General features: G+C 57.2%; 1 long non-coding RNA gene across 6 annotated transcripts in view; it reads left to right on the forward strand.

Moving 5' to 3' along the window:
* The first annotated feature begins 222 nt into the window (after positions 1-222).
* LOC105853234 overlaps positions 223-16,848 on the forward strand; it is a 58,847-nt gene continuing 42,221 nt past the window's right edge. For 3 of the 6 annotated variants that reach the window (XR_001145076.1, XR_001145075.1, XR_001145080.1), the window contains exons 1-3: positions 223-518; positions 12,860-13,008; positions 14,787-14,838. This is a non-coding gene — a long non-coding RNA (uncharacterized LOC105853234). Of the gene's footprint in view, positions 519-1,929; positions 2,086-10,416; positions 10,596-12,859; positions 13,009-14,786; positions 14,839-16,848 lie in introns of those variants that run through there. The other 3 variants (XR_001145077.1, XR_001145079.1, XR_001145078.1) reach the window with 3 other exon arrangements.

Consider the following 16,848-nt stretch of genomic DNA (forward strand, 5'->3'; position numbering starts at 1 on the left):
CCAGAGTGGCTCGCGGGCTGCGGCGCAGAGGTACAGGGGCTCGACCGAGTGCAGAGATAATGACTCTGGAAGGGTTTACCGCCCCCCCAGCCCCGCCCGCCCCCCGCGCCTCGCCATTGGCTCAGGTGCCGTGAGGCGGGGGAGGGGCCGGGGGCGGGCCCGGGATGATTCACCTTGAATGTGGCTGGGGTTGGTGCGCAGCGCTGGGCACGCCCGACCCAGACTGCAGAGACGCTGGGAGCCCCGCCTGCACGTCCAACACCCCAGGCTCTGGCCCCAAGGGGTCTCGCCGCCAGACTTCAACCCCTGCCTCCTGCCCTCAGGCTAAGGTGCCGCTGGCCGAGGTGCGCCCCGACGCCCTGCCACCCCACCGCCCTCTAAGCCGGGAGCTAGCCGAGGTGTGTGTAGCTTAGCGTGCTCGGAAATCCGACCCTGAGCTGGGGGAGGGGAAGTGCGCTTGGAGGTGCGACTCACAGTGGGGCCACTGGACCGATCTTTGAAGTGCCGGCCTCAGAAAGGTGCGCAAAACTGAATTGTCTCAATGGGCCCACGCAGACCCCGGAGCACAAGGGTGGAGGGGGGACGAGGGTCTCCCCGCCAAGTCCTCACTACACTCACCCAGCACTGCGGACTCACAGGTGTTAGGCCACTGCTGCCGCAGGGAACAAAGGCTGCCTGTCCCGGAAGGGGGAAGGGAAGGGGAGCCGCCCCCAGACCCTTCCCACCTCCCTCCCTCCCTCCCACCCCCCCCCACCTACTGCGGCGGTGGCTCCCCCGGGAGGGGGCGGGGCCGACCGAGGCTGGGACGCAGATCTGGATTAGCTCCTCAGCGGTCCTACGCTCCGATGCTACCCCAAGTATTCGGAAGGGGCGGGGTAGGGGTTAGGAGACTCCCAGGCTGTCAACGGTAGGGTGGCCTCTTCCTCCTTCCCCAGCATCCTGAGCAAGGGAGCGCACCCCTCTTCCCACTGTGGGCGCCCTCCCCAGACCCAGCCCCTCCAGACCGCCCCAGACGGCAACTGCAGTTCAAAACCAGATTAAAATAAAACGTTAATCCGTCCTCCACCCTTTAGGTATCTAGTTCTTCCTATCCACTCGCATTGCTCTGGAGGTTGAGAAGCCCCTAAGAACGGGGTGTGGAGGTGGGAAGGGGTGGAGTGTTTCTTATCCGATGCCTCCACCAAATCTAAGGCCTCTTGTATGTATTAAGATTGAAGACCGTTAGCACTCTGTCGGTGGGTGTCTATAGTTCCCCACATCCCCGCCTCTATCCAGCCCGGAGCAGCAGAACGAGACTATGCGGTTGCCAGCCTAGAATAGGTCCGACTCCAGGGTGGGGCCTGCTAGGGCCCTGGGTGTAGCAGCCAGAGAAGGAGGCAGGACCCCCACCCCAGGAAGGGCAGGCTAGGCGACTCTCCGGCCCTCTGGGTGCCTCTCAGCGCAGCCGGAGATGGGGCGCGGTGCACCAGGACCCAGACGAGAGATCAGGAGCAAGCGCCCGGCCGGACCCGCCAAGGTGGGAGCTGGCACCACCTCGCACATTTCCCCACCCCCATCCAAGTCAGGTCGCCTGAACTTCCCTGACTGCGGCCCCACCCGCGCCCTACCTGGTTCCCGAGGGGCCGTGGGATCCTGGGTCGTAGCTGCAAGATGTGCCAAGAACCGCAAAGCCGAGTGCGAGCCAAGCTGGCTGCGAGTGGCCCCCGCGAACTGCCGCGCCCCCTTTATAGCTCGCGCCCCGCCCCCCGTGCCTGGTGCACCCCGCCCGGGCCCATTCACCTGCTGTCGAGAACTAGACACCTCACTTCGCAAAGCGAGCCACCCGGCCGCTGGGTCCGGCCGTCGGCGCTGGCAGGGCGGGGGCGCTGCCGACGAGGATCCAGTTTCTGCCTTTTCTTAAATGCGCTTCTGAAAGTCGAGACGGCCCGGGCGTCGGGAGCCCGCGTTGTTTTCTCCCCCTTTGGCTCCCCGCGCACCCCGACGCCCCCAGCCCCATTTCGGGAGGGGCCGCGAAACTGCACCCGCAAGGCCTCATACATATTTTAGGGAGCAGGCCCGGCCGGTAACTGGAGCTGGACCCGGACGGTGAGAGGGTGGCCCCCGGGGACCCGATACCCCGGATCCCTTTCGGCTCGGGGTGCAGGCGGGGGAGGGAGGGAGAGTGGATTGGACCGACCTCAGGTCCACACTTTGCTGCTCGGTTCCCTTTGCCTCTGTCTGCTGGGAGATTGGGCTCCGGGGCTCAGTCCCACGGCCCTTCGTTCTCGCTCTAGATGTCTCCGCTGGTCTCTCTGGCCATCTTAATTCGTTCCCAGCCCCACTCGGCTGCCCTAACCCACGTCCCCTGGCTGTCTCAAGGGCAGTCCCGTCGTGCTGAAGATGTTGAGCCTTCTCTTATCCCTTCCCTCTCTCCACGCGACTGGGCTGAGGGAGGGGTGTGTGGGGCGCAGTGCCGGCATTGACCTCGCAGTAATTGTTGGGCCCCCGAAATGACCCGCGCTTTTGGCCCCGTGACACGTGCGACTAGCATTTCGCAGTGAGATGGAGCCCAGGACTCCGGTCCTCTGGCGCTCGGATTACCACCTTCCCCATTCGCTCTTCTCGGAGCTTCAGTTTCCCCTTTTGCTCAATGGGTAGCACGACTTGCACCTCTCCAGAGGGGAAATGGAGTGCGCGAGTAGGCTCTTGCGGATTTCGCGATCCACTGGGTCTCTGCAAACTGCAGACCCGCACAATCACTGCCCCTACCGCGCACCCGCCGCCGCCATGTCCCGAGCTCCTGCCGCCGACCCCTGGAGATCTGGAGATCCAGCCGCCGCCGCGACTTCCCCTCCTACCCCCACCCCCCTCCACCACCACACACTGTCACAAACTGAGGTCTCTGCTCCGCCGCGAGCGGGGGGTAAGGGGTGCCTGGCGCAATCTTTCCATCTGGGCCCAGGCCCCAGCCCTCTGGGCTTTGTTCTAGAATCTAGATGCGCCGTGGATCAACACTCGCAGGGGTATTGAAATTAAACTAATCCCCGACATTTTTTTAGAAAGCGCGTTTGTGCGTCGGAGCGTTTTTCATGGAGTCGCGCGGGGGTCTCTGTTTTCAAAGGGTCGGGAACCGGGAGATTCAGTCCCAGATGAGCGGCACCGAGAGTGTAGGGGACACGGGGAAGGAAGGAGAAAAACAGTCGAGTGAAAAGTGATCCTGTCATAGGAATCTAACTGGCTCTTAGGAGACGAAAATATATACGGTCATTATATATCCTGGATGTTAAGTGAAAAATGCAAAGGACACGTAGGCTTCTGTTTGTGTAAAACAGTAAATGGGGGTGAGTGGGTTGGTGGCTAGGTGTCAGGTTTTTAATATGCACAAAGTCTCCCCCTGGAAACTCAATAATCAGCAAATAGGAGTGAATTCGATGTGGGAAAATTGAGAGACAGTGGACGGGAGAATCTTTTTGCTTCACATCTTTCTGGACTTCCTGAAGTGTCTGTTTATCGAATGCTGGTATTAAATTTTCAATTGGAAAAAAGACAGATACGTCCGGGATTGTTTCTTCAGAAGAATCCATCACGCGATGTTGAGGCCCGGGGCAGTGGAATCACAGAGGGCGAGCCGGAGCCGGAGCCCGAGAGGGCGAGGTGTCCTCGGGCCGCGGCGGGGAGCCCCGCGAGGCGCGCGTCTCGGTCTGGGGCTGGCGGCGGCGGCGGGTCCAGGACGCGTGCCCAGAGCCAGGGCGAGACGCGAGCGGGCCAAGCTGGCGGTGGGGCTACGGGTTTGCATCTTTATGCCTCCCGATTGCCCTCCCAGGCGAGAGCCCACGCCCTGAGCGCTGGACCCGAGTCTATGGGGACGACGGTTGCGGAGAGGGCGGCTCGAGCACTGACTGGATGGGGTCAGTGAGGTTGAGTCCAGTCTGGGTCTCCTCTTCAGTAGAGTAAACTGAGGACACCCGCCGCACCTCTTTGGCGGATCAGGGCGAGAAAACCAGCGTGTGGCCCCTGGCGAGAACCCTGTCGGGCTGCTGCCGAGCCTGTCTGTGTCCGGCCCCTCCGGGGCTAGACCGGAACCCCAGTCTCCAGTGTCCACTGCCCCCGGGCTGGGCCACGCCGCAGCAGGGCCGAGGCCCAAGGCTCCCGGGCGGCTTCAGGGCCCCGGAATACCAAGCAGAGATTTGTGTCTGAGTTGGTGGAGGAGGGGCCCCAAAGCCTTCAACGGATTATCCAAAGGTTGGTGACCCAGATATGGTTTTGGCCTCGGGCCATGTTTCACTTCCTGTGTCCAAAACAGAATACTAGCTGCATAATTCAGCCCCCAAACCCAGTAATCTCTTCTTCTTCTTCTTCTTTTTAAAGATTTATTTATTTGTGCATACAGAACTGGGGTACAGGCCAGAGGCTCAGGGGCAGCGAGAGGCTTCACCAGAGACGGAGTGGGGAGCAGAACAGGCAGATCGACGAAGTACACTGCTGAGGGGAGCAGCGGGCGGGCCAGGAGAGGTCTGCCACGCCATTTGGTCACCTCCGTGGCAGGCGGGAATCGAACTCATGCGGAAGCGGCTGTAGATTCTCAGTGCAGTGCTTTAACCCGCTGCGCCACCAGGCAGGGCCCCAGCAATCTCTATTTCTATTTCCGTTCCAGGATGCTTCTAAGTGTTACCATGTCCTTGTCTCAAATTAGAATTATCTGATTTTTTAATCTCTCGAAATGTATTTGTTGTGCCCCTGCTTGATCATTCGGGGACTCCCTTCGTCTGTAAGGGGGTACTGTCGGATGGAGTAAACACTGGAAATAGCACAGCGCTTCTGCAGGGCTCCCTTTAGTTCTGCAATCGCCACCCACTTGCATAGAGTCAAGTTGCCCACTTTTCTCGGGAGCTCCTGCGCTCTAGGCAGTGCTGCAGGCAGTCCTTTCCTGCTGGCATTTTGGACCTGTCTGGACCTTTTCTTTTCCGTTGGTTGGGGGGTGCGTTGGTTGGGGGGGCAGTGTCTCAAGCTTACTGCCCCTGTGCCGGGGGAGGAAGCTTCTCTGCGGACTTGCACCCACCACTGGGCTCAGCGCCCTCTCTGTCGCTGCATCTGCGTCTGCGTCTGCGTCAGTGCTGGCCGTCCGCCCTGGAGTCCATCGCTTTGCGCGGTTTTGAACCTCATAGGGTTACCAAAATTGTCTGACCCCGTTTTTTCAGTGGAAGGCCCAGAAACCAAGCTGGGTCCTGAACTGGGCACAGACCCAGAACCAGAGCCTCGTTCACTGTCTGGGTTCCACTGGGCTGGGTTGTGCAGGTCCAGAGCTAACTCCCTGGAGCAGCCCAGGGACCTCCATGGGGTGGGGAACTAGGAGCCCCTGGCCTCAGGTCGGCCTATAGCGAGGCGCCTGCAGGGAACCTCTGGCGTTCTTGAGGCTTTCCCTGGTGACACACTTGAGGGATGTGTGCCCAGGGTCGTCATCTCCCTTGGGGCTGGCTGCTAGCTGACTCCCTTCTTGCCCTGGAGACGTTGCAGAGGGTGGGAGTGGAGAATGGACCAGCCGGGGGAGTGGGGGAGGAGTAGGAGATAGAAGTGCGGTTCTGTGGGGGGTTGGGAGGAGAGTCGGGGCTGTGGGGAGGGAGTCAGGGCTGGTCCGGAGAGGGTCTCTGGTACAGTCTTTACCAAGCTTCACCCAGAATCCAGCCTTTGCTCCGGCTGTAGGAACCTGACTCACCAGGTCCTCCTGAGCCTCTGTGGCAGTTGAGGGGCGCTGGGGGTGGTCTGTCCTGCTGGGATGAGCTGGATTGGGGGGATTATTACATGCCCAGCCCTGTGGCACTCCTCAAGATGACATCAGAAGCAGGCTGCTAGAGGACAAGGGTCACATCTGTCTTGTTGGCAGCTGTAGCCCCGTGAATGTTTCTCTGAAGATGCTCCCGAATGAAGTATGTGTTCGAGCAGATGCAAGGCTACAGAGCGCTGTCACTGCTACAAGGGCCTCAATCCCCATCTCTCCCGCACTCCCAGCATCTTGCTGCAATGCTTTCTTAAAGCTCAGGAGCCAGGAGCCAGCTGGCAGAACTGGGCACAGCACCTGTGGCCTCTCTCTCCGTCACAGCCCCTGCTCCACGCTACTACACCTCTCAGCAAGGACCAAACCTGCCCTTTGTCTCCGAAGGCCATTTTAAGGGAAACCAAGTGCTCAGTGTGACATCCAGGGGCTTCTACTCTTCCCATTCCTATCCACAGAGGGCTGTGGGCTGTGGGCTTCAGGCAAGCCAATTCCCTCTCCAGCCTCTGGTTTCTCACCTGTCAAGTGAGCAAACAGGGAGGAAACCCCTGTTTCTAAAGTGGGGTGTTTAGAAAACCCCCTTTTTGAAAGTGGATCTTCCTTCATCCCTGCCTTTTCAAGACTTGGGAGAAGAACCCCCTGTGTTCTATATGAAGCCCCCACTGTGTGCTGCCTGATTGGAGAGACCCAGCGGGCACAGGAACTGAATCACTGAGTTCTGGAATTCTGAATCATAAAACAGACGGGGTCTAGGAGGAAGGCATCATACTCCCTTTGAGGCAAAAGGATAAATGCTGGGAAATGCTCTACCGTCCACTTCAGAGAAACCATTGCTGGCCTGAGACTCCCCTTCCAGCAGAGACTGGGTGGGTTCCTAGAGACCGCAGGCCCAGCATCCACATCCCAACAACATTCCTTGTTCTGTCTTGACCAGCAGAAACCCCACAGGGGCAGCACAGAAACTCCACAGGCATGCCAAGAGTGGGAAAGCCACGGTGGCATCTGGAAGCCCCCATCTCCTAGGGCATCAAAACTGCCTTCATTTTGGACCTGTGCCCCGAGCTTTGGGGTTGCTCCCCTCCTCTGTTTTAGAGGTTGAAAGCTTCCCCCCCAGTTCCTACTTCTTTGGGCTCTGTACCACTTCCCAGCCTCAGCCTTAGGCCACCATCCGGCTGATGGGGTCTCTTTAAAGATTACCACAAGTCCCTCAAGTGTTTCTGCTGCACTAAATCTCCTGCCCCTGCGCTCTGCACCATGAATGATTTAGCGCCTCGGAGGGGTTGCTACTGGCTTCCTGTGTCCTGGGGCCTACGACTGTGACATCACCATCCCCGCCTGTGGATGGTTGCTTCTGCTCGCCTGGGAGGACAGCCGCAGGACTGCTGGGAGGGGGTGGGCCTCGGAAGCAGTACCCATCTGGCTCCACAGACTTCTGGTTTGGGGGTCTTACTGATGGACCAGCCAGCTAATTGCCCTCCAAGGTACTGAGAGAAAGGGCCTGAGTCCAGCTCTCTGTCCCCAGCCCAGAGGGACACAGGCTCCTTGTAGACAGACTTGTCTTTCCAGTTCATAAAGTGCTGCAGAGAAAGGGAGAGCCCTCTCACCTGCTCTGGCCTCACTGCCCCGGGCACACACACACTTGGGCACACACGCTCCTGTGTGCATGCACACACCTATGTCCACTTTCCCCAGAGCCCTGTCAGGAAGTTCATCTTTATGTCCCACCTGAATCTTGCCTGCTACCCTTGCAGGCCATTTTTCTCTGAGTCCATCTGGAACCGACAGTGAACAGCTGGTTATTAGCGACCATATGCTAGCAGGCATGCACACGCAGTAAGTGATGACAGGGTCTTGGTCCCTCCCTGCCCTCACCCCTCCTGTTAGCTTTCCTCCAAGCTCCAGTGACCCCAGTGGTCTCAGCTCCACCAGTGTTCATAGGCAAAGAAAAGATTTTGTCAGCCAGCATCCACACATTACGAGGTGGGCAGGCGGAGGCTGGCAGGAGGTAGGGAGCAGCCTCGGGCCCCTGGCCGGCCTGGCTCTAGCGGGCTCCTGCCTACCTCAGGGAGGCAACGCTTCAGGTCCATCTCCTGCTTTAAAGGAGCTTCTTCACTGGCCTGTCCTATCTCCCCAGGTCACATGTTCTCTAAGACTGCACTGGTCCTGGATAAGGTCCTTTTGTTCATTGGCAAAAAAGAAAAACAAACCCTCCCACCCCCGCGTCTAACAAACGGTTATTTGAGGACCTGGCTTCCTTCATTTTGCATCGTTTCACTTAGAAAAGTTAAAGTTTTCAAGAACCTATGTTGATATGCATGTGTGGACGTGTGTGCATCTCCAGGCATCGTGTGAGCAGGTAGCTGGAGAACCTAAGGCCGCAGAACGGATAGGTTGATTTTGGCTTGGGTTGCACAGCCTTGTTGAGATATAACTTGCAAGCATTAAAATCAGTTTTAAGCATACAGTTAGATGAGCTTTGACAAGCTTACACAGCTATGAAACCACCCGCATGGTCAGGTCCAGAAAATTTGCATCAACCCCAACATTTCCCTTGCGCCTCTGTCATGTCCGCTTTCTTCCTTTGCTCCCCTGCGTCGTCTCTCCTCCCTGGTAACTACTGATCTGCTCTCTCTCACTGACACTTTTCTTTTCTAGAATTTCTTGTCACACACTATAGTGCAGTATAGTTCAATCTTTTGAACCTGGCGGCTCTCACTTAGCGCAATGCCTCTGAGAGACAGCCAAGTCTTCTGTATTATCAGTTCCTTCCTGTTGACTGCTGAGTACTGTTCTACCGTGTGGGTGGACCACGGTTTGTTTATGCACCCTGAGTTGGCCTGTTCTTACCTGGGGGCCACCATTCGTTCTTTGAGGTCCTCTTTCCACCAGAGCTTGTGTTGGCAAATGCCACAGCTCTCTGCAAGCAGGAGGAAGCCCTGATTTGTAGTCTTTGCTGGCTTCTGAGGTAGAAATACTCCCGTGGTGGGAATCTGAAGCGTCAACCTGCTACCACTGATTGTCATTTCCCTCGGCTAGCGAGAGAAAGGAGAGTTCTGGCTGTTCCTTGTCTTTGCCGTCTCCTGGTTCGCCAGTCTCCAGTTTGCGCCATCTAAAACTCCCTTCCTTGTGGTTTTCATTTGCCTTCCCCTGGATAGCACGTGATGTTGAGTGTTTTTCCATGTGCTGCCTGCCTGGATGGTACTTGAGGGCTCTGGGGCCTCTGGGGTATTGCAGGGGTAGGTCATGGGTGCCAGCCTACCCTGGAGGGCATCCGGGCATCCGAGCTGCCACCATTCCAGGACGAGCCAGGGAAGCAACAGCCTTGACCAAGGCCCAAGAGCACACAGTTGCTAAACTCTCCCCGACACTTTCCTTCCCCCTCAAGCCTGGTGGCTGGGGAAGATCGTAATGTTGATGAGAGGGTGTTTTCCAAGTTCATGGAGATCACACTGGATGGGTGAAGGCTCAGACTCAGGTTTTCTCACTCCCGTGCCAGTCTTGCTGATCACACTCACGTCTCAGGGGTTCTGAGGACAGCCCTATTACACAGCTGTGGGAACTGACCTACTCATTCAAATCCCAGGGGAGTGAGTGGCAGAGGTGAGACTTGAACCCCAAATTCTTTGGTAGAGTCAGGCTTCCTGTGCCTCTACCCATCTCTACCCATGGGGCTTGTCCTTTTGTGGGGGGGGGTGGCAGAAAGTCTGCTCTGCCCCACTGAGTTTTGCCCAGGGCCAGAGCTGGGGCTCACAGAGGCCACCAGGAGGAAGCCTCAGTTAACCCTTGGCCTACTGAGCTTCTCTATACACCTGTCCTCTTTCTCTCTCTCTTTATATAAGATATATTTGTTTATACATGCAAGACCTAGGGTGTAGGCCAGAAGTACAGGAGGTGAGACTGAGGTGGGAGCAGAACAGAGCAACTGAAAAACACTGCTGAGGGGAGCAGTGGGTGAGACAGGAGAGGTCTGCTGTGCCATGTGGGTCAGCTCCCTGGCGGCTACCCCTACCCTGGCTGTGGACAGCTTCATAGTGCTGAGATTTAACCCTTGGGCCACCAGGGAGGCCCTTAGAGACCTATTCTCTTAACATGGTGGCCTCAAGCTTACCTGGAGACCTCTGGACGCCCAGTTTCAGGTTACCTCAGTTTGGAGATCAGCAAACCAAGGCATTCCACCATGAAACCCAGACACAGAGTGCCTGCTGGGTCCTGGATTGCATACTCTACCTGCATTTTCAGGCCCCACTTCTGAGCTCAGAGGTTCTCAGCACCTGTCTGGCACATAGTAGACACTCTCTGAATGCTTGTTGTGTAAGTGGATAATTTATGAATGAACAGTTTCTTTCTGAACTGTATTTAAGTAAAAACCCCCAGTAGGAGGGAAATTACATTTATTAGAGTAGTAGTAGTGGCAGCAGTAGTGGTAGTTGTAGCAATAATATTCAGGGGCTTCATACTCATCCACAGCCCTCTGTGCAAATAACATTAATATACCCACTTTATGGGTGAGAAAACAGAGGTGTATGAGGTTGGGTTACTGAGATAGGGTGGGGTGGGGGGAGCCAGGACCCCCACTGAGTCAATGTGAGTGCACATGGCCTCCCTGGCCAGTACGTGAGGAAAGGGTGTGTGATGTTCACAAATGGGCTTCTGGCTTCCAGTGGGCAGTGCGCAGCCTGAGGGCCTGAGCTCCGGACAGGCCTTGGCCCCTTCTGACCCTGGCCGGCAAGAGCAGGCAAAGCAGACGGATGCTGGCCCCAGCGCTGAGTTCCAGACTCCACTAGAGCTGTTTCTCCGCGTTCAGTATCAGCCACAACCGCAGAGAACATCCGCTCCAGAGTATAAGGTCAGGCGTCTCTCCTCCATTCTGTGAGACCCGCCACTGTGGGGTGGGCTTGGGATGGGCTCAAGCCAGCCTGAGTGGAGTGGGGCAGAGGCGGGCTTGAGCCCACCCCACTCGCAGCCATTTACAACCTGTGACAGGCCACCCCCTGGGGTGGGAGGGCTGGAGGGGAGAGTGGGTGGCCAGATGGCAACTCCATTAACATCCAACTTCCTGAAGACCACCCAGGCTTGTCTGAGTCCAGCTTCCAGAAGGAGCTGAGGAGGAGAGGCCATTTACAAAAAGTGGGTCACAGAGAAAGACTAGCGAAACCCCACAGGAGGAGGGCCCCCAAACACACAGAACCACTAGCCAGTGCAGCAGGCCCCTAACTGTTTGGCCACGCGCTGACCCCAGGGGTCCCAGGGACCCTCATTACTTGCATTGCCAGAAACAGACTGGAGGTGGGGAGGGATGCTGCAGCAGGTGGCGGCCTCCTTAAGGTTCCTGGGACACTGTGGGGCCTTCCCTTTTCCAGAAAATTTAGCCCTGTGAGTCTGGCTTCTTGCACTTTGCAGAAAGCATTTGAGGTTTACCTTTGTTATTGCGTGTGCTGGTAATTGTGTCTGTATTATTGCTGAGTAATAGCCCGAGCCTGATGGGAGCTTGTGTTACCAGGGAGTCTCTTGCTGGGACACAGTTTCCAGCAGAGGTGCTCAGTGTGAGTAGAGGTCAGGGTGGGAGGCCACGGCTCCGTGTACTCGCCAGGACCTTTGACCCTCTGCCCCGTTGACCCTTGACCCTTGGCCCCGTTGTCTGGGCCATCCTGGCCCTTTTGATCAGAGACCAGCTTTCAGCCTGGGAGGACCCTGGCATGAACAGGTGCCTGACCTAGGCACCCAGCCCCCACTGGGGTGTCCTGGGAGTCCTCGCCACATGCGCCCCACGGCAATAGTGATACCTGGGGGCCCCAGCAGCAGCCAGGGGCTGCTATCATCTTTCTGTCTTTCCTCAGCCCATTCTGTGGGGGCTTGAAGGGAGGAGTAGGGAGGCTGGTGAAAGGCCACTTGAGGTTGCTTTTCAATGAAACTATCCTTGTACAGGATAGAATTACTTGTATCAAGTACACAAGACTTTTAATCTACTTCGTAATCAAACAGGGCATCGTTCTTGGCCACCAGGAGCCTGAGGAGATAGTGTGTTTCCACAGGTGGGGAAACCGAGGTGCAGGGCCCTTCAGGAGTAACCTATCAAGCCTAGCAGGGCATGGGGGATTCAGCGCCCTGGCTCCAAGGCCAGCTGGCACCTTGGCAGAGGGCAGGGTCAGGGTGCAGTTTGCCGGCAATGAGTGGGGTCTATTGCAGGCATCTCTGTTTCTTTCGGGAATCTGCAATTCACTTCTAGAATGAATTGGGATCTACCAAGACCTGGGGTTTTTTAAAATGTAAATACACAAAGCATTCTATCATGGGAACATGCCCATGAACTTGAACTTCTGTTTGCAGAAGCTAGGTGCCTGCTCTGACCCCACCCCTGGCTGAAGAATCAGCACCCATAGCCCTGGGCTCCTCCTGCCTCCAGCCCTGGCTGTTCCAGTTCTGCCATAGGAGGTTACTCTCCTATGGGCCTCAGCGGCTGCATCTGTGGAAACAGGGGCACTCCTGGGTCCCACTTGTGTCCAGAGTGGCTGTGCCCCTCCAATGAGACAAAGGAGGGAAAGAGCTTGGCTCGGTAGAAAGCACTAGATCTGGGCCTCCCTGGAGGCACAAGGGGTTAAAGCACAGCACTGTGAAGCTCTCTGCAGCCGCTGCAGCACGAGTTCAAGCCCCAGCCAGGGAGCTGACCCACATGGCGTGGCAGACCTCTCCTGGCTCACCCGCTGCTCCCCTCAGCAGTGTATTTCAGTAGATCTGTCTGTTCTGCTCCCCACTCTGTCTCTGGTGAATCCTCTCACCCCCAACCATGCCCCTGTCACCTCTGACCTGCACCCCAGTTCTTGTATGCATAAATAAATAAATCTTAAAAAGAAAACTCTAGACCTGGGAGGAGCAGGCAGAGACCTGGTGTGGCTGGAGACGCACAGTGGGGTGGCATGCACGTTGGGAGCACTTCCTGAGGCCTGGAGCTCCGGGCCGGGCTCTGGACCCCAAGTCTCTGTGTCTCAGGACATTCCCTGGGAAGTAGCATCAGAACTTGGGGCTTAAACCCAATAATCTATGTGACACTATTAGTGCAGTGATGGACAAGGGGAGACCCTTGACCCCCGTTTCCTCTCTCTGCCTCTGCAGGCCAGCAGCCAGCTCCAGTTCATTACATGATAACCGGCGAAGGGGAGGAAGCCTGGCAGGCAGGAGCCGCCACTCAACTGCAGAGGATCCTGAGCCCCCACTGAAAGCAGATCCCCGAGTGTTGGAGCAGAGGGATATCCTTTCACGGGGTATGCACGGGCTGGCTGTGTGGTCTGGGGGGATCGCCTCCTTTTTGGGGTCTGAGCCCTGAACCCAGGAAAAGACAGCAGGTCTGGGGAAGAGGCACTCCAGAGATGGGGACCCTCACCACAGGGTCCAGCTACTGGAGGAGGAGGGAGAGAAGTCTTGGGAAAAGGTGAGGGAGGGTACCCCTGGGGGTACCCCCTTGGGGACCACTCATGCTGTGCGCTGTGGGGGTCAGCCCAGCAGAATTTGGATGCTTTGGATTTTCATTCTTTCTTTATCTCTAATTTTCTTTTATTTACATTTATTTATTTAATTTTAGAAGATTTATTTTATTTACTTATGCACACCAGGGCTGGGGGTATAAGCCAGAAGTGTGGAGGGTGAGAGGATTCACCAGAGACAGAGTGGGGAGCAACTGGCAGATGTACTGAAATACACTGCTGAGGGGAGCAGAGGGCAGGTCACAAGAGGTCTTCTGGGCCCTGTTGGTCAGCTCCCTGTTGGGGGGGGCAGTGTCTAACGGATAACATGACAGAGCTGAGACTTAACCCCTTACGCCACCAGGGAGGCCCCTAATTTTCTTTTAAAACTAAAGTTCTGTTCCCTCCTCACCTTCCCCAGCTCCCAAACACAGAATTCACCTCTACATTTTGGAGAACACCAAGCAGACATCACAAACCCCAGAAAGGTGGGAGACTCGGCCAGTCTTTGTCCATCATGTACATTTTGTTTTAATCAAAAAGGAGACGATTTGGCGTCCTTTTTTCTGTTTCTGTTCTGTGACAATGCTGGTCACTGGCATGGTTTCATCCTATGGTGATGGCGATGCCCAAACCCAGCAAGCCCATCTCTGGGGCACTTGGCGGTTTCTAGTTTCCTGCTGTGACACAAATGGGTGTTTTCCTAAGGGCACATTCCCTAAGTACTAGCTCCGGGTGAAAGGGGGCGCACACCTGACTGGCTGACTGGCAGACGCCACACGGGCACACGTCCTCGTCAGAAGTGCTAACCGGCCCGCACAGGCCAGGCCTCGGGCGTCCTGACAACGGCCCAGGGTCCTTCTAGGGCATCCTTGGTTCCAGGAGGGTTGACGCCTCTCCGTGCACTGTGCAAGGGCCGTGGACACACAGAAATTTGGACAAATTTGATTTGGGAATCTACAACCACACCACGCCCTGCCCAGCTGGTGGCTCCTTTCTCTTCCAGGCCAGGGGCTCAGGGCATATGACCCTTCCCCAAACCAGAGACAGCTGAGAGGGGCCCTGGGGAAGGCAGGGGCAGCCCCTCCTGGCTGAGCTGGGGATGCAGAGTCAGGACTGCGGGGGTGGTCATGACTGATACCAAACCCAGTGGTGTCCAGTGGCATCAGCAGGCAGGCCCCAGAGCACAGGCTGGGGGTCCCCTGCTCCCCATCATCTGTTTGCATGTGTTTTAAGCTACTTAAAACACAAAAGAGGTCCTCTCTCGAGGCAATAGGTTAGGCCGAAGCACTGTAAGCTGACCACAGACGCTTCAGCGTGAGTTCGATCCCTGGTCCCGGAGCTGACCCACATGGCTGGCAGACCTCTCCTGACCTCCCGCTGCTCCCCTCAGCAGTGTACTTTGTCATTCTGCCTGTTCTGCTCCCCACTCTGTCTCTGGTGAATCCTCTCATCGCCCCTACACCTCGGGCCTGTACCCCAGCTCTATATGCATAAATACAAATCTTAAAAAAAAAACACAAAAGAAAACACAAACTATTGGTTTAATTTGTGCCCCCCATTTTTCTCCCATTTTACAGATGAGGCCACTGAGACTATGTGACAAAAATGGCTTGACCAAGGTAACACCAGGTTAGTAACATCCCATGATGGAAAGAGTCTCCAGGCCCCCCATTATCCTTCAGGTGATTTGAAACCTCCACCTGTGGGGAGGTTATCCCCACCCTCTGTAACTCCCAGTTCCCACCTGCCATTCTAGGCCTCCCAGACCCATCCTGACGGTCATAGGTCTTCTGTAAAGAGACCTATGCTCTTGACTCCCTAGACTGAGTCTTCCTGCCTCAGCTCTGCTCACACCAGCTCTCCTGGCCACCCCCAGTCCACCCATCCTCAAAGTGGCTCCCTCCTGGAAGCCTTCTCTGATTCCTAGCCAGAAGTACCTTCTCCCCACTGCCATCTGGCCAGACCCATCCCCTGGAGACGGGGTCAGGGAGTGGGTGGGGGGCGCTGGTGGAGGGAGGGTCCTTCTTCCTGGTTCTAGGCCTCATGGGGCCTTCTTGTCAGGACAGGAGGCCAAGACTTTCTAGGCAATTCTGTGGGCAGTGGAGGGGTGACGTCAAGAAGATAGAGGATGAACTGGGGCAGAGGAAATAGGGAAAAGAGATGGGTAGAAATCCCAGGGCCTGGTCCCGCTGCTCGTATGGGCAAGGGCGCTCACAGCGCTCTGTGGCTCATAGGCTGAGAGAGGAGTCAGAGGCCCTGTGTCCAAGGGCACCAGACACGACACATCTTGTGCCACGGCTGACCGTGAGGGCGGGGCAGCGTGGCGCTTGGGCCAGGGTGAGGGCAGGCTGGGGTCCCAGAAGTAGCCATGTCCCTGCCGGCTTCCTCATGGAGGATCCTCGTGGGGTCAAAGGAGGCAAGAAGTGAGAAGTGAGGATCCCACCCCACACCTGGTAGCTCATGCCACCTCTTTGTGCCTCAGTTTCCTTAGTGAAGCGGGGGGGGGGGGGACAGTGCCCCCTTACGGGGAGAGTGAAGCTGAGCCCAGGTGTGGAAGGCTCTCGGCACAACACAGTGTGTGACAGGTGCCGCTCTCCCAAGCACCGGCGGGGTCTGCTCAGGGCCCCCCGTGTGGTCAGCCTCAGATGCTGTGGGTGCCACGTGGGGGCTCTGCACTGTCAGCCCTGGTAGGGAGGGTCTGCTGGCTTGTGAGGTGACCTGCCCTTAGAACCCCACAACAGGGAGGCCTGAAGGAGGGGGTGGGGGCCCGTCAGCCTCAGGGGGCTGCACAGGGGTTCATGAACCCCATCAGCCCAGGCCAGGCAGGAAGCAGGAGCAGCCCGAGCAGGTGGGTGTGGGAGGGCCTGGGCGGGTGCCTGGTGCCTGTATTCCTGCTCCAGCCTGGCCCGAGGCCTCAGGTGTCACAAGGTAATTGCAGCAGTTGCCTTTCCACAGCACTTCCTATGGGGGAGGGGCAGAGAGCTGCCGGGAAGAGGGGGTGGGCAAGCTGCCACCCTGGCCCTTGAGCATGGCCCCAGAATGCTGGGGGGCCTGTTCCACGCTGGCCCAGAGCCCTGGGGTCTCCGGAACAAACACGCCTGCTGAGGGAGAAGCCCCAGACAGAGCCGTGGATGGCCCGGGCCTCTTTAGAGAGCAGATTATCTTTGTTTCCCCCTGCGTGAAGGTACAGCGCCTACACAGGTATTAGCTGTGGCCACCTGCTTGCAGCATTAATTTGCTCGTCCAGTGTTCCAGCCAGTGGCGCCGGCAGCAAAGGGAATTTCCTTTGAAGTTGACAGCCGCCGAGATTGGAGCCCTGAGACTGATTCTGTCTCCTTCAGGTGGCAGCTGGCTCCACCTACCCGCTCCACCCCCACGCCGAGGGTGTGTAGTGTCACCCTAGCGCAGGGGCCTCCCATGTCATGTCTGTCCCAGCAGGCCCGCCCCGTGCATCCATCACAGGCGCCCGGTGCCTCCCAGGGCTGCAGCAGGACAGCATCAGGAGAGACACCGAGCAGCACTTCCAGCAGGCATCTGAACTGAGGGAGGCTGTGGTCGTGTCCCTAAGTTCTTTGGGGAAGCACTCCCAGGCCTGGGTACTCAGAATCGAACAAGGAACCTAGGGCACCCACTAATGCC

This window comes from Condylura cristata, unplaced genomic scaffold (assembly GCF_000260355.1).
Source record: "Condylura cristata isolate star-nosed mole 26May11 unplaced genomic scaffold, ConCri1.0 scaffold00005, whole genome shotgun sequence".
NCBI lineage: Eukaryota > Metazoa > Chordata > Mammalia > Eulipotyphla > Talpidae > Condylura > Condylura cristata.